This window comes from Aquarana catesbeiana, linkage group LG05, assembly GCF_042186555.1.
Source record: "Aquarana catesbeiana isolate 2022-GZ linkage group LG05, ASM4218655v1, whole genome shotgun sequence".
Classification (NCBI taxonomy): Eukaryota; Metazoa; Chordata; class Amphibia; order Anura; family Ranidae; genus Aquarana; species Aquarana catesbeiana.
In genome coordinates, this window is record NC_133328.1 from 405,939,544 (window position 1) to 405,966,353 (window position 26,810).

The window sequence follows — 26,810 nt, forward strand, 5'->3', positions numbered from 1 at the left end:
GCTGTGTGTCATATGCGACAACACAGATCCACCCTTGCTGACACCGAAAGTTCGACCCACACTGCACAAGCACCGGCAGCTATTTAAAAGCCGCAATTGGCGTCCTGCTCAGTGTTAAAACTCTATCTATCAATGCTCATCACGTTCCAGTCATCTGTCCAACACGGCTAAAACCTAAACTAGTAAGTAGTAAATAAGTTTTATGATATATATGGTGTATGCATTTTGTGATAAAGAAGATTTAATGCTTTACCATCTCCTCTATTGCAATTTAAACCCTGCTCGTGTGGTTAAGTTTGTGGATGCACGAATAGTCCCCTTCCATTCTTATTTGTCCATCAATACATATGGAGCACTATGTCTTTTCAATATAACGACTGGGGAAAAACTATGTTTACCATGTTTTTATTTCTTTTTGATATTGTTCCTTTTTCTTTCTAAGTTGAAAGTTTTGGAATTATTAAGAAAAGTAATTAAAATAAAAACTCCCCCCTCTTTTTTCTAAGATGTAGTTACACAGCAACCAAAGGACTGTGAGTTTCTACAGTCACAATACAAGGCTATACACTTTGTTTGAAACTATGGAGAAAGCAGTTTACAGCCATTTAAAATGCCTACAGCAAGCCAATGATTCTTTAATTCACACAAATTTTATTATTTTTATTGTTTCCCCCCCCTTTCCAGGGCCATTGTGTGGATGCGACAGGGTCATCCTCCCCTTTTGGGGGCCTTTGTGGAGCTATTCCTGAATCCAAGGGAAAAACCGCCACGCCCGCCATTTGGATAATTGGTGGCCATTGTTATTTTATCAAACCACTCCTTTTTCTTTTCATTTGATACAAAAGTCTGCTCCTCTACATACTTCATGCACTTTACCCTTGTTTCGAGAATTGGATTCTGGTATGTATGTTGGACACTGTCGGATGCCATGTTGTGAAATGTTTATCCTGTACAATATTTTAATATGCAAATTGTTTTCACCTGTCTTTTCAGAATGGGTCTTCTATATATATATAATTTCTCCCTGCAATACGCCTCTGAAGAAGGGACACCGTCCTGAAACATGTTAGGCCTACAGAGAAACATGTATCTATAGATGAAAGTATATAATTATCAATATGAAAGAAAATTCACTACATAAGTACTTTTGTAGAGATTCATGTTCAGTCTGTCTCATTTTTATGCTTTTTTTCTAATAAATATTAATTTTATTCAAACGCAATAATTTTGTTCGCCCACAAAGTCCCACAGTACTGGGGGGTACATAAGTTCCCTATTTTTAGGGTTCTTATTTTTTCGATTTTATCTTTTTGTACCAATAAACAATATTTTTTTACATATACTAGACGTTTGTTCAGTGCCCACGTAGTCCCACCCCTAGAGGGTTTTCTCTTGTGTATGAGAGGGTTCACAACCACTTTAAGTTTCTAATCTCCCAGCCAATCACTAAGAATATTACAATCAACACAACTTCAATAACAATGGCCATCCTTCTTAGCAAAATGGTTTCTTTCAGAATGATATCACAAGGATCTATAGATACAACTTTTTACAGACATTAAAGATAATTGATTATTTTTCCTAATTTTAGGCATATCTGCATATAAAGATCTTTAGGGTGCTATTTTATAGCATATTAACCACTTACTTACTGGGCACCTAACCCCCCCCCCGTCCAGACCAATTTTCAGCTGGACGGGGGTGTTAGGTGCGCTTTCACTCTTTGAACGACAATTGCGCGGTCATACAACACTGTACCCAAATGAAATTTTTATAGTTTTTTTTCCCACAAAGATAGCTTTCTTTTGATGGTATTTGATCACCTCTGGGCTTTTTATTTTTTGTTAAAAAAATTAAAAACGACTGACATTTTTAAAAAAAAAAAACAAAACCGCTTCATATTTTGTTAATAAATTTTGCAAACAGGTCATTTTTCTCCTTCATTGATGTACGTTGATGAGGCTGCACTCATAGGCACTCACAGGCTGCACTTATGGGCACCGATGGGCATTGATGGGCACTGATAAGACGATACTGATGGGCACTGATAAGGCGGCACTGATGGGCTCTAATAGGCGGCACTGGTAGGCACTGATGAGGTGGCACTGGTGGGCATTGATAGGTGGCACTGATGCGTGGCACAGATGAGCGGCACTGAAGGGCACCAATAGGTGGCACTGATAGCTGGCACTTATGGGCACTGATGGGTGGCAGTGATGGGCACTGATGGACGGCAGTGATGGGCACTGATCGGCACTGGTAGGTGACACTGATAGGCAGCACTGCTAGGTGTCACTGATGAGGCACTGATTGGCACCACTGGTGGGCATTGATAGGCGGCACTCATGGGCATTGATAGGTGGCACTGTTATGTACTGGTGGGCACTGATTCGTGGCACTGCTCGAGCTTGAGAAAGGAGCGCACCCCACAGCGCATGCTCTGAAACGCGTTGCTTAATGGCAGTACAGCCCATACCATTGACTCTACGTTCCAGCCCTCCACTCGACTGCCTGGCTGAGGTGCAAGCCTCGTTTTGGATCACAATCATATCCCGGAAGTCTGCGGCGAACATGCAATCCGACAGCGCAGAGGAACAAGGCTCCCTTCCACCGGAAAACTGCAGAGATTACATATGGCTTCTACTGTAATTCCCTGTGCTGGACTAACAAGTCGTTACATGTGAGTGCTTTTAATGGAATTCTGTCATTAAATAATACAATCTTACTAAGAGGTGCCTTTTGCTGTTTTTCTTCTTTTTTAGAGATATACACTGGAATGTACCCTGCATGACCCTCTTACAACCATGTGCACAAAGCCTTAAGCTCACCCCACATGTCAAAGTCTGACTGCACAATCTCCTTGGAGCTACCAATAACTATTTGGTGCAAGGGCCTGCCTTATTGGCCTGCCTATTGTTTGAAAAGATTAGATAGGTGTTTATATTATCTAGATTTGGTAAATCTAAAGATGATTGTACAAAAGATTGTGCAGCGATATTATAACATGTATGGTTACCCTTAGAGAGAGAGAAATGTGTGTTACCAAAACCACATTCCGGTCAAATCAAACTAACAAAAAAAGTTTGAACTTGCACTGAATGTTACTTTAAATGGGGCTCTAGAAGAATAGGAAAGAATACAATTCTGAGCCATTTTTTTAATTCTGTATTATAAAGGCTTCATCTCATTTCCTTTTCCCTGACAAAACAGAAAGTCTACAGAATTTTCTCAAACTCAAAAGAATGTCCTCCTCTGACATTGGTCACTAGGACAGCTGTCGTTATTGAGACATTTCATGTCACTATCCAAAACTAAGACAAAGTTCTTTTGCTGGAGCTTTTACTCATCACAAGATCTAATAGCTTCTTGCTGTAGCTATTACATATATGATATTAAAGTATACCTGTGGCCAAAATGGGTCCTTTTTTGGGGGGTAAAGTAGGCAGTTAACATGCCTGGCTGAGTAGATTTACAATTTGTCCTAGTAAGTATTGTCACCAGGACAGAAAGTGATCATGTAAAAATATACAGTTGTCATCAGAACATAGAGGAGGGGAAATTTTCCAATAGGAAAACCTATAAAAAATAATTAATAATTAAAACAATATTGAAAATGAAAAACAAATGTTTTGGGTAGAGATACTGTACATTTAAAATGTGGCTGAGGACAAGCAACTTTTATTTAGCAACAAATGTCACTTAAAGTGGAAGTAAAGTACACTTTTTAACTTGTACCTACAGATAAATCTATAATAAGGCTTACCTCTAGGTACAGTGAATATCTCCTAAACTTGTACTGTTTAAAAGATATTTAGACAGCATGCGGCCAGTGACCTCACCGGTGCATATGCTCTGAAGGGACGGCATACATGTGCCCTACCTTCAGTGATGTCATTGAGGCCCTGCCCATTCATAGAGCTGGAGTCCCCAAACACGGAAGTAAGACCAAGTGAAGATGAAAACGCCGGGGAGCTGTGACAACGCTGCTCTGGAGGGCTCCGTATGCAGGTAAATCTGTCATAATGTGCTAGTATGTGTTGCATACTAGTCTTAGCTGAGAGATCCCCTTCTTCCCTTCTCCCCTTCTCCCCTCCTGAAGAGTCCTGGGATGTATGACATAATTTATCTAGGCATAAAAACCGGGAAGTAACTAAAAAAATGTAAAAAAAAAATAGTTTTAAACAAGTATATATGAAATACTTTCCTATCTACAATATTTGTAATGCTAGCAGCATAACGATTGAAAATAGGCAAAATGTTAGTTAAAGCAGAACTTCATTCTCTTAAGTCAGAAACAATTTCTAGATACAGTATGCAGAAGTCAGTTACATCTTGGTTTGCATTCTCATATCATCACTGAGTAATATTTTTAGTTACAACAAACCTGCTAATAAAAACAGTCTTTTGTCTTGCTTGATTCATTTGCAGAAGAAGATTTTGGCTTCGTTTCTTTTTAAAAAACAAAGTTTAATTATATGAAAATGTTAACCTCCAAAGAATGTAATAGGTAATTAGTAAAATATGCATTTGGCAGATTACTTTATTATTGATATTTAGCTTTTTGCGTAGGACTGATATTAAAATAGGCAGTTCTAATTACAGTGCTCTACTGCCTTCACAAGTTTATATTTGTCTGGTTCACAAAGGAAATGAAAAGCAAATGCAAAACTTGATATTAAAGTGTAAATAGCTTAAATATAGGATTAGCTTATAAAGGCACCTTCAGTGTGTCAGTGTTCTGATGAACTTTTATATAACATACTGTATATAAATAATAGGCAGGCTGGCAAATCACATCCAGCTCTAAAGTGGCTGTATTTTTTTAAAAAGTCTGCCAAGTACCTGTAAAATAAAGTTTCCTAATTGTACATTGCCGGACACAGGATGAAGTATACTGGAACCAATGGATTTTGCTGCCACCAGAGAACTGGACACTGGCAAGCAGCATAGTATTATTCTTCACATTCTTCACATTCCTGCCATTTCTCAACTTTTTGCTACCATGTCCTAGGGAGAACTGACCTCTCTTCTCTCTTTTAAGAAGAGCAAACTTGTTTTTTTTTTTAATTTTTATAAAAACAAAAATGTCTTATATTAAGATTATTTTAGTTGCTGCAGAGCCACTGGGGCTTAAGGTTCGCTGCTTCAAGATGGGTTACTTCTCAGCTTTTCCCTGGGGAATGCACTTAGAGCCCACTAAAAGGAAAATGATGGTCAGCCTGTAATGTTTCCCTCCAAGCACTGGATCCTGCATTTGGTGATTGCCTTGGCATGTTGAGTTAGCCACAGGGTGCTCTATAGGTCCAAGGCTGAGGTACACCCATCTGGTGGAACTTAGTCCCTGAAAAACCCTTCGGGAATATGCCTGCTGGATGGGCAAAGCTTGCTGCACAGGTCTTGTCCCTAACATTCTGCCTATCTGCCTGGGGGTATCTGACAAATACAATATGGCTGTAGTGAGTAAGGGCTGTTGCTTTTTAAGGACTTGTTCATACTATCTGAGGTGACCTGCTTTTTTATGCACTGATAAATGCAGGTAACTGCTAGGGCACATGTGCCACATTCGCTCCACAAAGCTGGTGTGATATCTGAGGTGGAAAAACGCCTGGGTGCCCCACTGAACCTATGCAGCCTCAAAGTGGATTCACCGCTTAACCCCTTTTGTGTCTTCTCCACCACCCATGCTCCGGCAATCCCTTGGGATGTGTTCCCTGCTGCCTTCAGTGAGGATCACAGAAAACATTAACTACCCCTGCTATGCAGTTTATTGTGAATACTGCTAGGGGAGTTCTCTCACACCCATGGTGAATCATAGGGGCAAGGAGGAAGCCCTGGGGCCCCTACTGTCTTGTGTTTGGCTAACAATTGCGTTGGGCATCCCCATTTTGTGATACCTGGAAAACCTTCTTCTACAAGAGCAGCGGGTACTATCAGTAAACATTCTTTGACTCTCCAGATCCTACAGAGGTTTGGATGGATCCTAGGCCTCTAAGAATCAGTGCTGGAATAATCTGCTTGGAGAATCTGTGCCTGGTCCTTCTACAGGAAAAAAATTAGACTTAGACTCTCCGCTCCCATGCTTGAACTCCACAGTCCAGGAACCACCCAAACAAATCTGCTTTTTCATGAGCTTTTTTGAGCATTATGCTCAACGTGAATCTAGACCATTGCAAATCAACATTCTGGCAGTGTGGGACAGGTAGGCTCAGTCTCTGGATTGCCGCATCTGCCTGATTTCCAAAACCAGGTATGCCTCGACCTAGTGGATAATGAGTATGGTGCCGGAAACAGGAAAATTCTTCCACCCACTCTTTTCAAAATGAATGCTAGCTGGTTGGGCATGGCAGGAGTCCTTGACACTGTCTTGGTACAAGGGTCTTGGTTTCCAGAGGTAGCAGGTTCTGATCAATGCTCTGGAGCTCAGAGTGATTTGGTTGTCCCTTCAACACTGGACCTCTCATCTTCGGGGTCCTCCAACTAGTATTCAGTCAGACAACACAACAGCAGTTGCCATCATCAACCATCAGGGAGTTATCAGAAGTCTTGTGGCTCAAAAAAAAGCAGATTTTATTCTTGCTTGAGAAGAATATCACTTTCCAGCCCTGTTTGTCATACACACTGCATTGGAGTCTGTAATGAATGCAACCAGATATATTCCATAATCTTTTGTTAAATACTGCTATGCCTGTGTAATCTCATTGGTTCTTCCTACTCATAGTTCAGGAATTCCCAGCTTATTTCCATCCATGCTGCATTGATTAGCATCCACACTCCATAAAGTGCTTCCAGAGATGTAATTAACATTCACTTTGGCCTGATTTAACATCATATTTTTTGAAAGTCTTCAACACTCATTCAGCCCATGGATACCAATCTTTAAATCTGAACTCCAGGCAGATAAAAACACCAATGAATGAATCTATGTATTCAATAAAAATAATGTAATGTATTTTAATTGCAACTAGTAAACATACCTGAATTTTACTTGATTTCAGCCTCTTGTAACCTCCTTTACAGCAGCATTCAAACTGGAAAAAGGAAGGCAGAACTTGAGTCCAATCTTGGCATTTACAGTGGGGATGGAAAGTATTCAGACCATCTTACATTTTTCACTCTTTGTTATATTGCAGCCATTTAAATTCATTTAAGTTCATTTTTTTCCTCATTAATGTACACACAGCACCCCATATTGACAGAAAAACACAGAATTGTTGACATTTTTGCAGATTTATTAAAAAAGAAAAACTGAAATATCACATGGGCCTAAGTATTCAGACCCTTTGCTCAGTAGTAGAAGCACCCTTTTGATCTAATACAGCCATGAGTCTTTTTGTGAAAGATGCAACAAGTTTTTCACACCTGCATTTGGGAATCATCTGCCATTCCTCCTTGCAGATCCTCTCCAGTTCTGTCAGGTTGGATGGTAAACGTTGGTGGACAGCCATTTTTAGGTCTCTTCAGAGATGCTCAATTGGGTTTAAATTAGGACTCTGGCTGAGCCATTCAAGAACAGTCATGGGGTTGTTGTGAAGCCACTCCTTTGTTATTTTAGCAGTGTGTTTAGGGTCATTGTCTTGTTGGAAGGTAAACCTTCGGCCCAGTCTGAGGTTCTGAGCACTCTGGAGAAGGTTTTCGTCCAGGATATCCCTGTACTTGGCCGCATTCATCTTTCCCTCGATTGCAACCAGTCGTCCTGTCTCTGCAGCTGAAAAACACCCCCACAGCATGATGCTGCCACCACCATGCTTCACTGTTGGGATTGTATTGGACATGTGGTGAACAGTGCCTGGTTTTCTCCACACATACCTCTTAGAATTAAGGCCAAAAAGTTCTATCTTGGTCTCATCAGACCAGAGAATCTTATTTCTCACTATCTTGGAGTCCTTCAGGTGTTTTTTTAGCAAACTCCATGCGGGCTTTCATGTGTCTTGCACTGAGGAGAGGCTTCTGTCGGGTCACTCTGCCATAAAGCCCCGACTGGTGGTGGGCTGCAGTGATGGTTGACTTTCTACAACTTTCTCACATCTCTCGACTGCATCTCTGGAGCTCAGCCACAGTGATCTTTGGGTTCTTCTTTACCTCCCTCACCAAGGCTCTTCTCCCCCGATAGCTCAGTTTGGCCGGACGGCCAGCTTTAGGAAGGGTTCTGGTCATTCCAAACATCTTCCATTTAAGGATTATGGAGGCCACTGTGCTCTTAGGAACCTTAAGTGCAGCAGAAATTTTTTTGTAACCATGGCCAGATCTGTGCCTTGCCACAATTCTGTCTCTGAGCTCTTCAGGCAGTTCCTTTGACCTCATGATTTTCATTTGCTCTGACATGCACTGTGAGCTGTAAGGTCTTATATAGACAGGTGTGTGGCTTTCCTAATCAAGTCCAATCAGTATAATCAAACACAGCTGGACTCAAATCAAGGATGATCAGAAAAAATGGACAGCACCTGAGTTAGATATATGAGTGTCACTGCAAAGGGTCTGAATACTTAGGATCATGTGATATTTCAGTTTTTGTTTTTTAATAAATCTGCAAAAATGTCAACAATTCTGCGTTTTTCTGTCAATATGGGGTGCTGTGTGTACATTAATGAGGAGAAAAAAAATGAACTTGAATGATTTTAGCAAATGGCTGCAATATAACAAAGAGTGTAAAATTGAAGGGGGTCTGAATACTTTCCATCCTCACTGTACATGCTGACTGGAGGAGAGAGCAGAGAGATGAGCATATCAATCTGTTATGGTGCCTTCACTGTTCAATTATAGACATTGGGCAAAAAGGTGACCTGGTTATGTTACTTAATAGGGATGAGCTAACACCCCCTGGGGTTCGGTTTGAACCAGAACATGCGAACAGGCAAATAATTTGTGCGAACATGCGAACACCATTAAAGTCTGGGACACGAACATAAAAAATCAAAAGTGCTAATTTTAAAGGCTTGTATGCAAGTTATTGCCATAAAAAGTGCATGGGGACCTGGGTATTGCTACAGGGGACATGTATCAATGCAAAACAAAGTTTTAAAAACTACAGTTTTTTTCAGGAGCAGTGATTTTAAGAATGATTAAAGTGAAACAATAAAAATGAAATATTCCTTTAAATATCGTGCCTGGGGGTCTCTTTAGTCTGTCTGTAAAGTATAGCATCTGTCTCGTGTGTTTTACAGTTTCGCAGCAAAATGACATTTCTAAAGGAAAAAATGTAATTTAAACTTGCTCACGGCTGTAATGTATTGCCGGCTCCTGGTAATATAGATAAGAATCAAGGAAAAAAACGGTGTGAGTTCCCCCCCAGTCCAAACCCAGGCCCTTTGGGTCTGGTATGGATATTAAGGGGAACTCCACGACAACATTTTTTTTAAAAAACAGCGTGGGGTCCGCCCCAAAAGGGGAACTTTAGGCCAAATTTTTTTTTTAAATTGTCATGGGGTACCCCCACAAAATCCATACCAGACCCTTATCCGAGCATGCAGCCTGGAGGACAGGCGCCTCCCCTCCCGAACCATACAAGGTCACCTGCCCTCAACATGGGGGGGTGCTTTGGGGTCTCCCCAAAGCACCTTGTCGCTATGTTGATGGGGACAAGGACCTCATCCCCACAACTCTTACCCAATGGTTGTGGGGGTCTTATCGGAAGAAGGGGGCCCCCAGATCCCGCTCCCCCTATGTGAAAGGGTATCGGGTACATTGTACCCTTACTCATTCACCAAAAAAAGTGTCAAAAAGTAAAAAACACAAAAGACAGTTTTTGACAATTCCTTTATTAAAAAAGTGTCCCGCGATGTTCATCCTTCTTTAATCATGGCGCCGACGTCCCGCCGACTATTGCCTTTTCACGGTGACAGCTATTATTAAGGCAAGGGCGGGGCCACTCACTGATGTAACCGGATGACCCCACCCCCTCTGATGGCACATGACATCAGAAGGGGCGGGATCAATCGGGTACGTCACCGGATGGCCCAGCCCTTGCCTATATAACAGCTGTCACTGCGAAAAGACAGCAGTTGGCCTCCTCGAGGCAGAGCTTTTTTTTTTCTATTTTTTTGGTCTGTCTGCGCCGTGATTGAAGAAGGATGTAAACTTTTTTTTCTTTTTCAACAAAGGAATTGTCAAAAACTGCCTTTTGTGTTTTTTACTTTTTGACACTTTTTCATTCACCTGGGGGGGCTGGGATCTAGGGGCCTGTTAAAGGGGGCTTCCAGATTCTGATAAGCCCCCCGCCCGCAGACCCCCATAACCACTGGACAAGGGTTGTGGGGATGAGGCCCTTGTCCCCATCAACATGGGGACAAGGTGCTTTGGTGAGACCCCAAAGCACCTACTCCATGTTGAGGTCAAGCGGCATGGTATGGTTCAGGAGGAGGGAACTTGCTCGTCCCCCCCAATCCTGACCTGCCAGGTTGCTTGCTCGGATAAGGATTAAGCATTTTAGCGTGGGTTCCCCTTAAAATCCATACCAGACCTGAAGGGCCTGGTATGTATTTTGGGGGGCCCCCCACGCCATTTTTAAAACAATCTGGCGAGTGGTTCCACTTAAAATCCATACCAGACCTGATGGGCATAGTATGGATTTTGGGGGGGTACGCCATTTTTTTTATTTTGGCGCGGGGTTCCCTTTAACTTCAATATACTGTGTTATACATACTACACTGCCTGCACTGACTGAATATAAAGTCTACACTGAACATTTAGTCTACACTAAATGCAGAGCTATATATATATATATATATATATATATATATATATATATATATATATATATTATATATATAGCTCTGCATTTAGTGTAGACTATATATATATATATATATATATATATATATATATACAGTCTAGTATATATATATATAGATATATCTATATCTATATATATATAGATATAGATAGATATATACAGTCTATACTAGACTGTATATATACAGTATCTCACAAAAGTGAGTACACCCCTCACATTTTTGTAAATATTTTATTATATGTTTTCATATGACAACACTGAAGAAATGACACTTTGCTACAATGTAAAGTAGTGAGCGTACGGCTTGTATAACAGTGTAAATTTTCTGTTCCCTCAAAATAACTCAACACCCAGCCATTACAGCCATTACAGCCTAAACCGCTGGCAACAAAAGTGAGTACACCCCTAAGTGAAAATGTCCAAATTGGGCCCAAATTGTAAATATATTTTGCGTGGCCTCCATTATTTTCCAGCACTGCCTTAACCCTCTTGGGCATGGAGTTCATCAGAGCTTCACAGGTTGCCACTGGAGTCCTCTTCCACTCCTCCATGTCGACATCACGGAGCGGGTGGATGTTAGAGACCTTGCACTCCTCAACCTTCCATTTGAGGATGCCCCATAGATGCTCAATAGGGTTCAGGTCTGGAGACATGCTTGGCCAGTCCATCATCTTTATCCTCAGCTTCTTTAGAAAGGCAGTGGTCATCTTGGAGGTGTATTTGGGGTTGTTATCATGTTGGAATACTGCCCTGCGGCCCAGTCCCCGAAGGAAGGTGCCTCAGTATGTCACAGTACATGTTGGCATTCATGGTTCCCTCAATGAACTGTAGCTCCCCAGTGCCGGCAGCACTCATGCAGCCCCAGACCATGACACTCCCACCACCATACGTGACTGTAGGCAAGACACACTTGTCTTTGTACTCCTCACCTGGTTGCCGCCACACACACTTGACACCATATGAACCAAATAAGTTTATCTTGGTCTCATCAGACCACAGGACATGGTTCCAGTAATCCATATCCTCAGTCTGCTTGTCTTCAGCAAACTGTTTGCTGGCTTACTTGTGCATCATCTTTAGAAGAGGCTTCCTTCTGGGATGACAGCCATGCAGATCAATTTGATGCAGTGTGCAGTGTATGGTATGAGTGCTGACAGGCTGACCCCCCCACCCCTTCAACCTCTGCAGCAATGTTGGTAGCACTAATACATCTATTTCCCAAAGACAACACAAACGAGTCACATGACACTGGGGAGAAAAAGTGGCCAATTGGGCCCAATTTGGACATTTTCAGTTAGGGGTTTACTCACTTTTGTTGCCAGCGGTTTAGACAGTAATGGCTGTGTGTTGAGATATTTTGAGTGGACTGCAAATTTAAGCTGTTTTACAAGCTGTACACGCACTACTTTACATTGTAGCAAAGTGTCACTTCTTTAGTGTGGTCACATGAAAAGATATAATAAAATATTTACAAAAATGTGAGAGGTGTACTCACTTTTGTGAGATACTATATATATATATATATATATATATATATATATATATATATATATATATATATATATATATATATTAAATACACTGACTGCACGCCACTAACTAACCTGCCTGCCTAATCTAGCTCAATCTATCTCCGTCCACACACTATACACTGTCGCTATGTAAGCAGCCTTATATAGTGTGGGACGTGGACTTAGTCTCCCTGAGCCATGATTGGCCAAAGGCACCCTACCTTTAGCCAATTTTGGCTCTCGCAGCAGAGAGTACTGTGATTGGCCAAAGCATGCAGGTCAGGTGCATGCTTTGGCCAGTCATCAGACGTCAATGCACTGCGATCTCACAGTGCATTATGGGGCGTTCCGTGGCACTAAAGGGCTCATCCCTATTACTTAATTTTAGCAGAGAAAAGTCAGGTTTTATGTGCTGTATGTAAACAGGTAAATTCACATTGTTGACGCAATGGCACTAGGGAGTCTGTCTTCATATATGGACATCATCACACGCATTTACCGGTAATACTTCACCAATGCCGCCCTCTTCCGAAAGGGGAAGTCTTTCTGCTGGACAACAAGGGGGCAAAGGCCTAGTGCATTACTCTTGTGGAGTCTAAGTGCTGCCTAGGCTTCTGCATGATATGTCCACATCCCAACCTGACTGTCACTTGGGTTAGTTTGATTCTACACATTTGGCTGTTTTATGAGTATGTCTTTGGCATTTTTAATTCTAATTGTGGCTAACTGTGCATTTAGCCATTTACCTTGAGTTTAGCTGTAATAAAAAAGTAGCCTTCCAAAAGCCTAAAAAGAAGATAACAACAAGTAGAATGGGTATGAGAGAAAGAGAACTATTTCTTTATCATTTTCAGCTAGTATCTAAGCAAACACCAAGAAAATAAGAAGATGTATGCTGCTTGACCTCACAGGTCAAAGAAAGCTTATGCTGTCTGCACCCCCTGTAGTTATATCCTTGGGATGCTTCCCATGTATTCATGAATTTAATCTAGATATACATGTTATTTTAAAATGACCTTAAAGTATAACAATAGGAAAGACCTTTTTTAGTTTTGTGTAGAATGAAGAGGGATTTGAATACCTGTCAGTATTTTTATTTTTATCTGTACCTCCATTAGGGAGATTCCTCTCTATTTGTCCTGTTCACTGTTTTCATTGAAACTGAAGAAAAATGCCAATTGTTTTGTTGTCTGCAGAATAGGAATAGAGGGGAAATCTTCAAATGGGGGATACTAGTTCTGGCAATTCTGGTGAATAAACCGGGATTTCCCTCAGTGGGTTAGGCTGGGTTCACACTTATGCGAATTGGATGCAGGTTTCCCTGCTTTCAATTTGCATGACAAGAGAGTGTTCACACAGCTCCAGGGTGGCCGCTGTCCGCACTGGAAAAGAGTCCTGTGCATCTTTGTCCTGTGCATCTTCGGACCTGATTTGTTCTTAAAACAGAGAACAGGGACGAACTGGGTCCCCTACTGCGAGCCGCGTCCGCAGCTAGTGTGAACCCAGCCTTAGGGATTTCCTCTTACTTTCTGTTTCGGCTATTGGACAGGAAGTGAAGGGAAATCTACCCAATGAGACACAGATGTCAAAAAAACTAACAGGGGTTTTTACTCTCCCTTACTCTGTCCAAGATGAAAAAAAAAGTTTTGTGTTTACTTCTACTTTAAACAAACTACCGTATTTTGTATCTACAATCTGCTGTGATACTGGGCTGTATGTACATGTTTAAGAAACTGAAGTCCAATGGTGTAAAACCCTGTTTTAATTGGTGGGTATCTTTAAATTGTGATCTGTTCAACAAATAGGTATATTTTGTACATATATATATATATATATATATATATATATATATATATATATATATAGAATGTTCACTAAGACACACTCAATTACAGGACAACGGAACACTGAGATGTATATTAAACCCTATGGTTTTTTTTTTATAAAGTTCATAGTGAGATATCCTGCTTCTAGACAATGAGATCTATCATATATGTATTATTTACAGTTTTCACAGTGTATCCATTTCCTCAGTGTTTAAAAATTTTAAGATAGTACATGGACTGTCTGCTCTATGATTCATCATAATACTGAACAGTTTCATAAAGTCAATAAATCGAACTTTATAGTGTATTAACAGTATACCAGATGTGCCTTGGTAGTATGGGTTTATAATGTACATGACTTGTTTCATTTAAACTAGTAACTTGTGAGGGTTTGCAAGAATTGGCATTCATTTATAACTTTATGACTAGTTAATGAATGTTGAAACTGTTTAAGCAAATTACCCAAATAACTTATTAATTCCAAAGTAGTCCATAATGGCCAACCAGTAATCCACTCTGTTGAATTTGGACCACTATATGATTAATTCTGATTAGTTGTAAAAGGTATTGTATATTTGCTCCCTTTTTTATTGATATGGTATATCTGTGAAGTGCTAACAAACTGACAAAACTACAACTGACTGCATCAGTAGATAAAGTGGATTATATTGTTGCTTAGATAAATACCCTTTGTCTAGCCCCTAGGGTTCTGTGAGAGGTCCCCAGGGGTTTTGCTGCTGTTTCAGAGGATTTACTGTATATCTGTGGTATATCGGTGGCTGAACTTTCCCCCAGCAGCTTAAGTCTTCCCTTGTAGTTTAACATTTCCCCCTGCAGCACTAATAATTCCAGGAAGAGAACTCCTGTACTGGGCCCAGACTGCCTGGAGAGCTAGAAAGCCATTGGCCAGCACTGACAGCACAGTGCTACAGTCTGGTAGCTGGACAGTATTGTGGAATGTGCTTAAATGTGAAAATGTATCATGCCAAGCCATAAATTTCCAAAGGTCCCTCATCCACCAGGAGGAAGTCTACAACCTTATCAGATACAAGATGGGCAGCTGCCAGGGGATGATGGTGAAAGTGGTGCAGATCATGTAAAAGGCAAATCACCCTGCAAAGTTTTTTTTTTTCCCTTAGCACTAATCATTTTTTAAATTATTATTATACAGAATTTATATAACGCCAACAGTTTGCGCATCACTTTACAACATGAGGGCAGACAGTACAGTTACAATACAATTCAATACAGGAGGAATCAGAGAGCCCTGCTCGTTAGAGCTTACACACTAATGTACAGTTTTTTTCCCTGAACACCAATGCGAAGTTTTTTTTCATAAGCACCAATGTAATGTTTTTGCCTGAGCACTATAAGTCAACATTTTTCCTAAGATGCAATGAATCATTTTATCCTGAGCACCAAAACAAAGATAAAGTTTTTCCTTGAGCACAAAGCAAAGTATTTTTTTTCCCTAAGCACCAATGCAAAATTAAAATATTTTCCTTGAGCACTAGTGCAAAATTAAAGTTCCCTGATCACCAATGCAAAGGAAAAGGTTTGCACTTTACACCAAAGCAAAACTAGAGTTTTGCAGTGAACATCAGTGCAAAATTGGCATCGCCAATGAGCACCAATGCAAATTCAGTATTTTTTTTTGTTACTGTCATCCTGGTATTTAATATGCAATTCTGCTTTATATTTTATTATAGTATTTGTGTTTGTTATAGTTATAGCAATTTTTTTGCTATACTACAACTTACTGATCGCACTAATGTACAGTGAGCTGCAGAAAATTATTTCAGTTCCCGAAGATCTTAAAATGTTTTCAAGAGTTCATTGAGGGCAAAAATTATGAGAAAGGTTTGCATGATGTGCAAAAGGCACAAACAATGGTAAATCTGCTTAGTGTCAATGTTTTTTTTAAAAAGTGAATTTTGACACCAATATCTTTTGGCGCAGGAAGGGTTGGTCTATGGAGTATAGAATCCTTGAGCAACAGGGGTGAGTATGCAAAGACATAAGTTTACATTAGAAAGGGTTAGTTTTAGGGCTACAGAAAAGATGAGTTAAAGTTAGGGTTACAAGGAGGGTAGGGTTTGATCAAATTTGTGTGGAGACCTGGGCTTATTCTGCCCTTGAAAACTCAGGTTTACTCAAGGGCACACAGAAAACAATTGTTTCTTTGAATGCCAGGTTAATGTGAATAAGCCCTTAGTTTTAACATTACAAGTTGGGTTAGTATGAAGAGGAGGATATAGGATCAATCTCTGTGATGGTAGCTCTGTAGTGTAAAATAGTTGTGTTGATTTACAGGTGATGAAAACTAATGTAACATTTTATTAATAAAACAATAAAACAAGCTACTGTATGTTTTCCATATTACAGAATTTTGATGCATTCTTGGGAAGCTATGGGAAATATTTTAGCAGTCTTGGTAATAGTCATATACAGCAAAGTCTCTCTGTCACCTCTTTACAATGGGTGCAAGCTTCTGGAGGCCACTGACTGCTCCATAAGATCCACTTCCAAACACAAAAGTAAAGAAACAGCTCAATTCAAAATTGTGCATACATTTATATAAGCGTTCCAAGCAGAAGCCGATCCACCTATCCCACAAGTTTAGTTCATTTCACTCCATCTGGAGGTTATTTGTAGAGACTATGAAAAATAATAAGCTCTGGATGGAGTTAAATGCATTAGGGCTTGTGGGAAAGGTGGATTGTCTTGTGCTTGGTATACGTCAATAAATGTACACAAGGTTTTTAGTGCAGAATTTTAATGCAGAACATTTCTTTTGTGTTTGAAAGTCTTGGTAATAGTATTGGTTGGGAGCAAGCCTATATGTCAGCCTTTCTCAACTAGGGTTCCTCCATAAGTTGCTAGCAGTTCCTTGAGCAATGGTAGATGGATCTCCTATTTACATTTCTCACCAATGTTAAGGGCAGAATCTTTCACTGATATCCAAAATAAAGGGTCACATCTACACTGACAACCAAGGTAAGCGGGCACTTTTCTACTGATCCCTAGTATAAGTGGGCACTTTTGAACTATCCATTATTATAAGTGGTTCTTCAATGTAAGAGGTCATTTCTCCACTGACCTCCAATGATAGGGGGAATTTCCTTACTGGCCATTCATGTAAGGAAACACAAAAACTTTTATTGTCTGTGTTTCTTTCTTTTTCTTATTCAGTACATTTCAGTATTATTATTGAAGATAATTTTATTGTATATAGGAAGTGGGTGTTAAAAAAAATATCTGCACTGGGATCAAACACTGCATTCGCTACATTCTATATTGTTTTCCATAAAACTTTCTGCAACTTACTGATCACACTAATGTACCAACAAACAAAATAATTTTTAGTGGAGTTTTTTTAAGAGCTTAAAATAATTTCAATAGTTCTCCTGGGGTAAAAAGGTGAAAAAGCTGCTCTATGTTCTTTGATCGAGTTGTGCTTGGGTACATGAAGATTACTTTGCATCAGAATTGTTTCTCTTTCTAATCAAGTCAAAGAGAATGCAGAAGCAGCTTGGGGGAGTTCAGAACAAGGACAGAAACAAGTCAAAAGAAGTTAAGAAGCACCTTGAAAAGAGCTTGTGCAAATGCATAAAAAATACAAATTGAATGCACATAGAAGTAAGATTAACATACATACATTATGTAAAGCTTTTAGCTGAATCATCAGATGATTTTATTTTTGCTGTACAGCTGTCATGAGTTTTTGGTATTGGACCCCCTTCATAGTTATAAAGTCAGAGTGAGGATTTGGAGCATTAGCTCCTTTGCTGAGTGTTGATATGTATGTTTGGAACTACTTCCTTGAACTAGGAAATTTTACCTGGAATTGTCAGAGCTGAAACACATATGCATGGCATGTGTGTGTAGGTAGCTAGGGCAACATCATAATTTGGGGGGATTCATAAAAACTGGAGCAGATAGAATCTGGAGAAGTTTGCATGCCAACCAATCAGCTTCTATCCCGGGCTTGTTGAGTTAAGCTTTAAAAATGAAAGCTAGAAACTTGGTGGTCTATGTTTGCATAATGTTTGTTAAAATAACCACTTGTAGTCTCCCTCTGAAGTCTGTGTGACAGGGTGACAATGCAGGAGTACATCTAGAAAACAAGGTCAGAGCACTTTAACCCTATAACAAGAAGTACCTGAATACAGACCTCTATAACAGCGTTGCCAGGTATTATTTTAATGTAAGCTGTAAATTAAAAAAATGAAAATGACCTTTTAAATTACGTTACCATGCTATAAGACAGTTTAGTCTTTGGGTTTACATATACTTTAATGCAAACCGGCCAGTTATTTTAAAATGTTAAATGTAAAAATCCTGCCTAAGGGCAGGTACCGCAATGTGTATGCTTTTATTTTTAATAGTAAAAGCTCTTCTCTTCATGCCTCTCTCATTTATTTTCACTATATTACTAGTGGCTTGACTTCTGAATGACTTGTGTTGAGGGAAAGGCCATGCTCGTACCCCAGGGATCCATGATCCTATTGTGAGAAGCCCATAGAGGGAGATCCTACTGCAGTTGTGATGGTTAGGGGTGGTGATAGAAAAAGGTGTTTAAGTTGAGTATGATCGCTGGGTGTGGCAAAGTCAATTCAGATCAGACGTTGTGGAGTAACAGCAACTGGCTTCTTTATTGGAACATAACCACACAATAAAGATGTCACCTCACATGGTAAGAAGAACACAGACAGGAAAAAGAAACCAACAAGTACAACACTATGTATAGGAAATACAACACATCATAGAAAAATGCATAGCATATCATTTTACTGAGCATTAGCGACATCTAGTGTCCTGTTTTTGAACTGCAGTCAATAGGCTAAGCTGAAAGTTGTATCTCCAACACCCCTTCTCAACAGCTAAGGCTTAGTCTGTTAAACCCATCTTCTTTGTAAGCCTTGAATGTCTTTCAGCAGTCAGGGGCTTTGTAAGGATATCTGCTGTCATATCCTCGGTTAGGCAATAAAGTAACTCAAGAAGATCTTGCTCTTGAAGATCCCTAAGAAAGTGAAACTTTACATTAATGTGCTTGGTTCTTGAATTAACTGCTTCCATGTGCGCAAGTACAAGTCATCCTTGATTGTCTTCATAGATTTCTGTTGGTCCCAACTGTGGTTAACCCAAGTCTGTTAATAGCTTTTTGGCTTGCCTGCGCTGCAGCAACGTATTCTGCTTCAGTAGATGACAGTGTAACAGAGATTTGCTTTTTACTAGTCCAACTGATGGCACCTTCTGACTGAAAGAATAAGTAGCCACTGGTAGATTTTCTGTCATTGGTATATCCTGCCCAGTCAGCATCCACATATCCTGTTAAGGTGCTTTCATCACTTGCTGGTAACTTTAACTTGTAGTTCGAAGTCCCTTTAAGATAGAGAATGATTCGCTTTACAGAATTCCAGTCCTTTTTACTTGGCATCGAAACCTTTCTGCATAGGGTTCCCACATTTGCTGCAATGTCCGGCCTTGTAGCAGTGGTAAGGTACAGCAATTTTCCTATTGCTTTCCTGTATTGAGTATTAGTAGGTAATGGGCTATCTTGACAATTCATCTCCTTTAGGTAGTTGGTTTCCATGGGAGACTTCACTGGTTTGGCGTCTTCCATTCCAAATGTTTCAATTATTTCTTGTATTTTGTGCCTTTGGTTCAGAAGAAAGCTGCCATCTTCTTCTCTCTCAATCTGGATGCCGAGGTAATTCTTTATGTTGCTAAGGTCTTTGGTGTCAAAGTGCTGATTTAGTTTTTTTCAGTATTTCTGCCTTATCCCCTTTTTGCTCAAAGCAAATCAGGATATCATCCACATAAATAAGCATGTAGACCTATCTACTAGTGTTAAGTTCTTTGTGTATAAGCAGGAGTCTGCTTTACTCCTTAGAAGGTTTTGATGTGTAAGCACTTCATTTATTTTTATATTCCACGCTCTGGCTGCTAGCTTTAGACCATATATACTCCTGCGAAGTTTGCACACTAGGTCTGACCTTTGTTCATCTTTGAATCCTGGCGGCTGTTCCATGTAAATTTCTTCTGTTAAATCGCCATGTAGAAACACGGTTTTCACATCAAAATGTTTCACTTGCATTTTCCTTATGACGACTACTGTCAGCAAAGTCCATATTGTAGTGTGCTTGACTACTGGTGCAAACGTCTCATCATAGTCCTCTCCGTATTTTTGAGAATAGCCCTTGGCTACTAGTCTTGCTTTGTACCGTCCAATTGTGCCATCTGCATTGTATTTCACTTTAAAAGTCCATTTACAGCCTATGGCTTTCCTACCGGGTGGTAGTTCTGTAAGTGTCTATGTTTTAGTGTCATGCATGGATTTTATCACTTCCTCAGCAGCCTTTATCCATTTACTTGCTTCTTGTTCTGAAAGCTGAGATATGTCTTCCCAGCTTGCAGGTTCATTGATACTGGCCGTACTTGCTACCCTGTTTCCCCGAAAATAAGACCTAGCGTGATTGTCAGTGATGACTGCAATATAAGCCCTACCCCCCAAATAAGCCCTACCCTGTTTCCCCGAAAATAAGCCCTACCCTGAAAATAAGACCTACAAGGACTTTAACTAGGGCTTATTTGGGGGGTAGGGCTTATATTGCAGCCATCACCGACAATCACGCTAGGTCTTATTTTCGGGGAAACAGGGTATGTATGAGAGACGTATAGGTGGTTTACCTTTGTTTTCTCTTGTTGAACACACACATTTTTGTGTCTGAGTCTTCTTGTGTCTGCTCTTCAGTGTTGGTTGAGTCTGCACTCACTTCAATTGTTTGTTTCGGAAGTTACAGAGATGGGTTGGTCAATGTCAGCTTTGTCTTCTATTCTTGCTTCTACTGTTGTCATTACATTGTCTCTTAAATCTTCAACAAAAGTTATGCTGTTGCTAATGGTAACCTTGTTTGTTTTGGGATTTAGGATTCTGTAACCCTTGACATTGTCACTGTATCCAAAGAAAATACCTTCAAATGCTCTGTTTTGGAGTTTGGTGCGTTTTTCTTCAGGTATGTAGATGAATGCTTTGCATGCAAAAACTCTTATGCCCCGTACACACGGTCGGATTTTCCGACAGAAAATGTGTGATAGGACCTTGTTGTCAGAAATTCCGACCGTGTGTAGGCTCCATCACACATTTTCCATCGGATTTTCTGACACACAAAGTTTGAGAGCAGGCTATAAAATTTGTCGGAATTTCCGATCGCGTGTACACAAATCCGACTCACAAAGTGCCACGCATGCTCAGAATAAATAAAGAGATGAAAGCTATTGGCTACTGCCCCATTTAGAGTCCCGACATATGTGTTTTACGTCACCGCGTTCAGAACGATCGGATTTTCCGACAACTTTGTGTGACCGTGTGTATACAAGACAAGTTTGAGCCAACATCTGTCGGAAAAAATCCTAGGATTTTGTTGTCGGAATGTCAGATCAATGTCCGACCGTGTGCACGGGGCATTAGGTGTTTTACACTTGGCTTCTCATTGTGCCATAGTTCATATGGGGTTTTCTCCACTGTTCTGGAAAGAAGTCTGTTCTGCAAATATGTAGCTGTCATAGCTGCCTCACCCCAGTATTTTTGTTATAGTCCAGAGTCTGTCAGCATACATCTGATCATTTCAGTCAGAGTTCTATTCTATTCTGTTTTAAGTTCTTTTGTATCTTACCTCCTGTGAATTCACCTCCATTATCGCTCCGAAGTATGATAGGCTTCCTCTGAAACTTGTTACTGGTCTTTATTATATAGTCTTTTAATTTGTCGAAAACTTCCCTCTTGTGTTGCATTCGGTAGGTGACAGTTAGGGATGAGCTTCGTGTTCGAGTCGAACCAATGTTTGACTCGAACATCGTCTGTTCGCCCGTTCGACCAATTGCGAACGATATGGGCCATTCGCGCCAAATTCGTGTGGCGCGTCATGGCCCATAATTCACTGCGGCATTGCAGTGCATTGCTGGCTGATGATTGTCCAAGCATGCACTATGACTGGCATGCTTGGCCAATCACAGAGCCGTCTGAACAGAGAGTCGTAATTGGCCAAAGCCAAGGAAGCTTTGGCCAATTATGGTTCAGGGGATTTAGTACACGCCCCACACTATATAAGGCCACCTGCACGGCGGCCCTGTGTAGTGTGTGTTCCGGCGTTGAAGGAGATAGACAGAGAGACAGTGTCATTTGATTTAAGTTAGATAGATTAGGCAGGACAGTCAGTGAGTTAGTTGCACTTACAGTGTATTGTGTATATATATGCATCCCAGGTGTTGTATATATATATATATATATATATATATATATATATATATATATATACACTGTATTCAGTTTAGCTAGATCCGTTCCTGTTATCTTCCTACTGACAGGCAGGCTTGTCTTGTTACAGTATGTACAGCTACCTGAAGAAAATTGCTGGTGTTCTTTTGATCCTATTAGTACCACAGTCAGGCAGCTAGACTATTTAACTATTTACAGTTAGTGTAGTACGTCCTCCTCACAGTGTTCAATTAAAGCTACAAGTTAGTTTAGTGTGACCTCTGCACATTGTTCAGCTAAAACTACAAGTTAGTGTAGTGTGTCCTCCTCACAGTGTTCAGCTAAAGCTACAAGTTAGTTTAGTGTGACCTCTGCACAGTGTTCAGCTAAAGCTACAGGTTAGGGTAGTGCGTCCTCCTCACAGTGTTCAGCTAAAGCTACAAGTTAGTGTACTGCGTCCTCCTCACAGTGTTCAGCTAAAACTACAAGTTAGTGTAGTGCGACCTCTGCACAGTGTTCAGCTAAAGCTACAAATTAGTGTAGTGCGTCCTCTGAACAGTGTTCAGCTAAAACTACAAGTTAGTGTAGTGTGTCCTCTGAACAGTGTTCAGCTAAAGCTACAAGTTAGTGTAGTGCATCCTCCTCACAGTGTTCAGCTAAAACTACAAGTTAGTGTAGTGTGAGCTCTGCACAGTGTTCAGCTAAAGCTACCTGTAGAAGGTTGGTGGTGTTTTCCTGATCCTATCACTACCGCAGGCAGCTAAATAAGCTACAAGTTATTTTTTTGCGAGCTCTGCACAGTGTTCACCTAAAACTACCTGTAGAAGGTTGGTGGTGTTTTCCTGATCCTATCACTACCGCAGGCAGCTAAATAAGCTACAAGTTATTTTTTGTGAGCTCTGCACCGTGTTCACCTAAAGAAACCTGTAGAAGGTTGGTGGTGTTTTCCTGATCCTATCACTACCGCAGGCAGCTAAATAAGCTACAAGTTAGTTTTTTGAGAGCTCTGCACAGTGTTCACCTAAAGCTACCTGTAGAAGGTTGGTGGTGTTTTCCTGATCCTATCACTACCGCAGGCAGCTAAATAAGCTACAAGTTAGTGTAGTGCGTCCTCCTCACAATGTTCAGCTAAAACTACAAGTTAGTGTAGTGCACAGTGTTCAGCTAAAGCTACAAGTTAGGGTAGTGCGTCCTCCTCACAGTGTTCAGCTAAAGCTACAAGTTAGTGTAGCGCGTCCTCCTCACAGTGTTCAGCTAAACTACAAGTTATTGTAGTGCGACCTCTGCACAGTGTTCAGCTAAAGCTACAAGTTAGTGTAGTGCGTCCTCTGAACAGTGTTCAGCTAAAACTACAAGTTAGTGTAGTGCGACCTCTGCACAGTGTTCAGCTAAAGATACAAGTTAGTGTAGTGCATCCTCTGAACAGTGTTCAGCTAAAGCTACAAGTTAGTGTAGTGCTTCCTCCTCACAGTGTTCAGCTAAAACTACAAGTTAGTGTAGTGCGACCTCTGCACAGTGTTCAGCTAAAGCTACAAGTTAGTGTAGTGCGTCCTCTGAACAGTGTTCAGCTAAAACTACAAGTTAGTGTAGTGCGACCTCTGCACAGTGTTCAGCTAAAGCTACAAGTTAGTGTAGTGCGTCCTCTGAACAGTGTTCAGCTAAAGCTACAAGTTAGTGTAGTGCGTCCTCCTCACAGTGTTCAGCTAAAACTACAAGTTAGTGTAGTGCGACCTCTGCACAGTGTTCAGCTAAAGCTACCTGTAGAAGGTTGGTGGTGTTTTCCTGATCCTATCACTACCGCAGGCAGCTAAGTAAGCTACAAGTTATTTTTTTGCGAGCTCTGCACAGTGTTCACCTAAAGCTGTATAAAAACCAACAAGGGTTAACACTGCGCTAGAAGCAGGCCTGTACTGGCCATCGGGACTACCGGGAGTTTCCCGGTGGGCCGATGGCTCAGTGGGCCAGTATCAGTGACAGCCTTTCAAAATAATGGAATGCGCGGCCTGCGCAGCCATTATTTTGAGCACTGCTGCACTGCCTAGGGCCGGCCCTACCATGGGACCGAGGCAGCAATTCAGGAGTGGACTGGGTCGGGATGGTGCTTCAGTGTATCGCTGCTTCTGTTTCCAGCCCGCCCACCACCTGTTGCACAGAGCCGAGGGCTCTGCTGCTGCAATAGGCGTCTGAAAGGTCACGCTGGTGGGCGGGGACAGAAGTCCTCCGACGGCCGCTGCATCCTTCGGAACATCCCTGGTGTCAGTGTGTGGGCAGCGGCTCGGTACAGCTGCCCTAGAAGAGGGGGTTCGCACACTGCTATGTTCAGCTGTAAATGAGCCAGCTTGTGACACACACTGCTTCCCGCCCCTCTCTCCCTGCCTGTGCGTTACATCGATGAAGAGCTAGAGGAGCAGGAAGATTAAGCAAGTAGTCGACAGCCACATTAAAGCCCCTCCTGCACCATTCAAGTGTGTGAGCTGAGCACTGTCACTGACTAGACCCGACCACTCTCTCTGCCCCCTCACCTCTCTCTCTTCCTGTCCCCCCTCTCCTCTCTCTCCCTGTCCCCCTCTCTCTCTCCCTGTCCCCCTATCTCTCTCTCTCCCTGCCCCCCCTCTCTCTCTCCCTGCCCCCCTCTCTCTCTCCCTGTCCCCCTCCTCTTTCTCCCTGCCCCTCCCCCTCTCTCCTCTCTCTCTCTCTCTCTCCTGTCCCCCCTCTCTCTCTCCCTGTCCCCCTCCTCTCTCTCTCTCCCTGTCCCCCTCTCTCTCCCTGTCCCCCTCTCTCTCTCTCTCTCTCCTGTTCCCCCTCTCTCTCTGTCTCCCTCCCTTTCTCTCCCTGTCCCCCCTCTCTCTCTCCCTGTTCCCACTCTCTCTCTCTGTCCCCCTCCTCTCTCTCCCTGTCCCCCTCTCTCTCCCTGCCCCCCTATCTCTCTCTCTCCCTGTCCCCCCTCTCTTCTCTCTCCCTGTCCCCCTCTCTCTCTCCCTGTCCTCCCTCTCTCTCCCTGTCCCCCTTTCTCTCTCTCTCCCTGTCCCTCTCTCCTCTCTCTCTCCCTGCCCCCCCCCTCTCTCTCTCTCTCTCTCTCCCTGCCCCCCCTCTCTCTCTCTCTCTCTCTCTCTCTCTCCCTGTTCCCCTCTCTCTCTCTGTCTCCCTCCCTCTCTCTCCCTGTCCCCCCTCTCTCTCTCTCTCTCTCTCTCTCCCCTGTTCCCCCTCTCCCTCTCTCTCCCTGTCCCCCCCCTCTCCTCTCTCCCTGCCCCCCCTCTCTCTCTCTCCCTGTTCCCCCTCTCTCTCTCTCCCTGTTCCCCCTCTCCCTCTCTCTCCCTGTCCCCCCTCTCTCTCTCTCCCTGTTCCCCCTCTCTCTCTCGCTCCCTGTTCCCCCCCTCTCTCTCTCCCTCTCTCTCTCTCCCTGTCCCCCCCTCCCTCTCTCTCTCTCTCTCTATCTCTCTATGTCCCCCTCTCTCTATGCCTGTCCCCCTCCCCCTCTCTCTCTCCTGTCCCGTTCTCTCTCTCTCTCCCTGTCCCCTTCTCTCTCTCTCCCTGTCCCCCCCTCTCTCTCCCTGTCCCCCCCTCTCTTTCCCTGCCCCCCTCTCTCTCTCCCTGTCCCCCCTCTCTCTCTCTCTCTCCCCTCTCTCTCCATCCCCCTCTCTTTCTCTCTCCGTCCCCCTCTCTCTCTGCCTGTCTCCCTCTGCCCCTCTCTGGCCCCCTCCACTTTCTCTCTCTCTCTCTGCCCCTTCCACTTTCTCTCTCTCTCTCCCCCTTTCTCTCTCTCCTTGTCCCCCCCACTCTCTCTCCCTGTGTCCCCCCTCTCTCTCTCCCTGCCCCCCCTTCTCTCTCTCTGCCCCCTCCTCTCTCTCTTTCTCTTTCTCTCTGCTCCCTCTCTCTGACAGCAGACGACGTGGCATGTGACACACTGCATGTGGTGGCAAGTAATATGCAGCATCTGGTGGGAGGCGATGGGGGAAAGTGACACGCTAAATCTGGTGGCAGGTGGCGGTGGCAAATGACATGCTTCATCTGGTAACAAGCAATGGTTCCAACTGATCCTGCATTCTGGTGAGTTGAATTATTTCATTATGTATTACAATGTAGTAATAGAAATAATGTGATTTGATCATCCTGACACCATATTAAGCATGGTGTCAGGATGTTTTCACTGCTAGCACCAGCCATTCACCCGACAAATCATCCCCACCGCTGAATTCCCCGTCAACCCTGAGACTACCTTCCCACCCTGGTCCTTGGCAAAATTGTTCCTGAATGGCAGTCTGGAAATGTGGTCACCCTACTAAGGGGCAAGGTGTCAATTTTACCCCGGGTCGCTCTGATGGCCCATACAAAGGCCGCACCGCCTCCCTCAGATCCATCCCAGACTCAATAAGTATCCATATTGCGCAACTGCATATAGTTTTATATACTGTTTTTGTGCATGTTTGCAAAATTAAAGTGGGCCACTCTGGGTGAAGTCCAGGGCCAAATTTTTGTCCCAGTCC

At 42.2% G+C, this 26,810-nt stretch overlaps 1 pseudogene; it reads right to left on the reverse strand.

The window, feature by feature from the left end:
- Positions 1 to 19,176: 19,176 nt before the first annotated feature.
- The window catches only part of LOC141146031 (uncharacterized), a 24,804-nt pseudogene continuing 17,170 nt past the window's right edge, over positions 19,177 to 26,810 (reverse strand).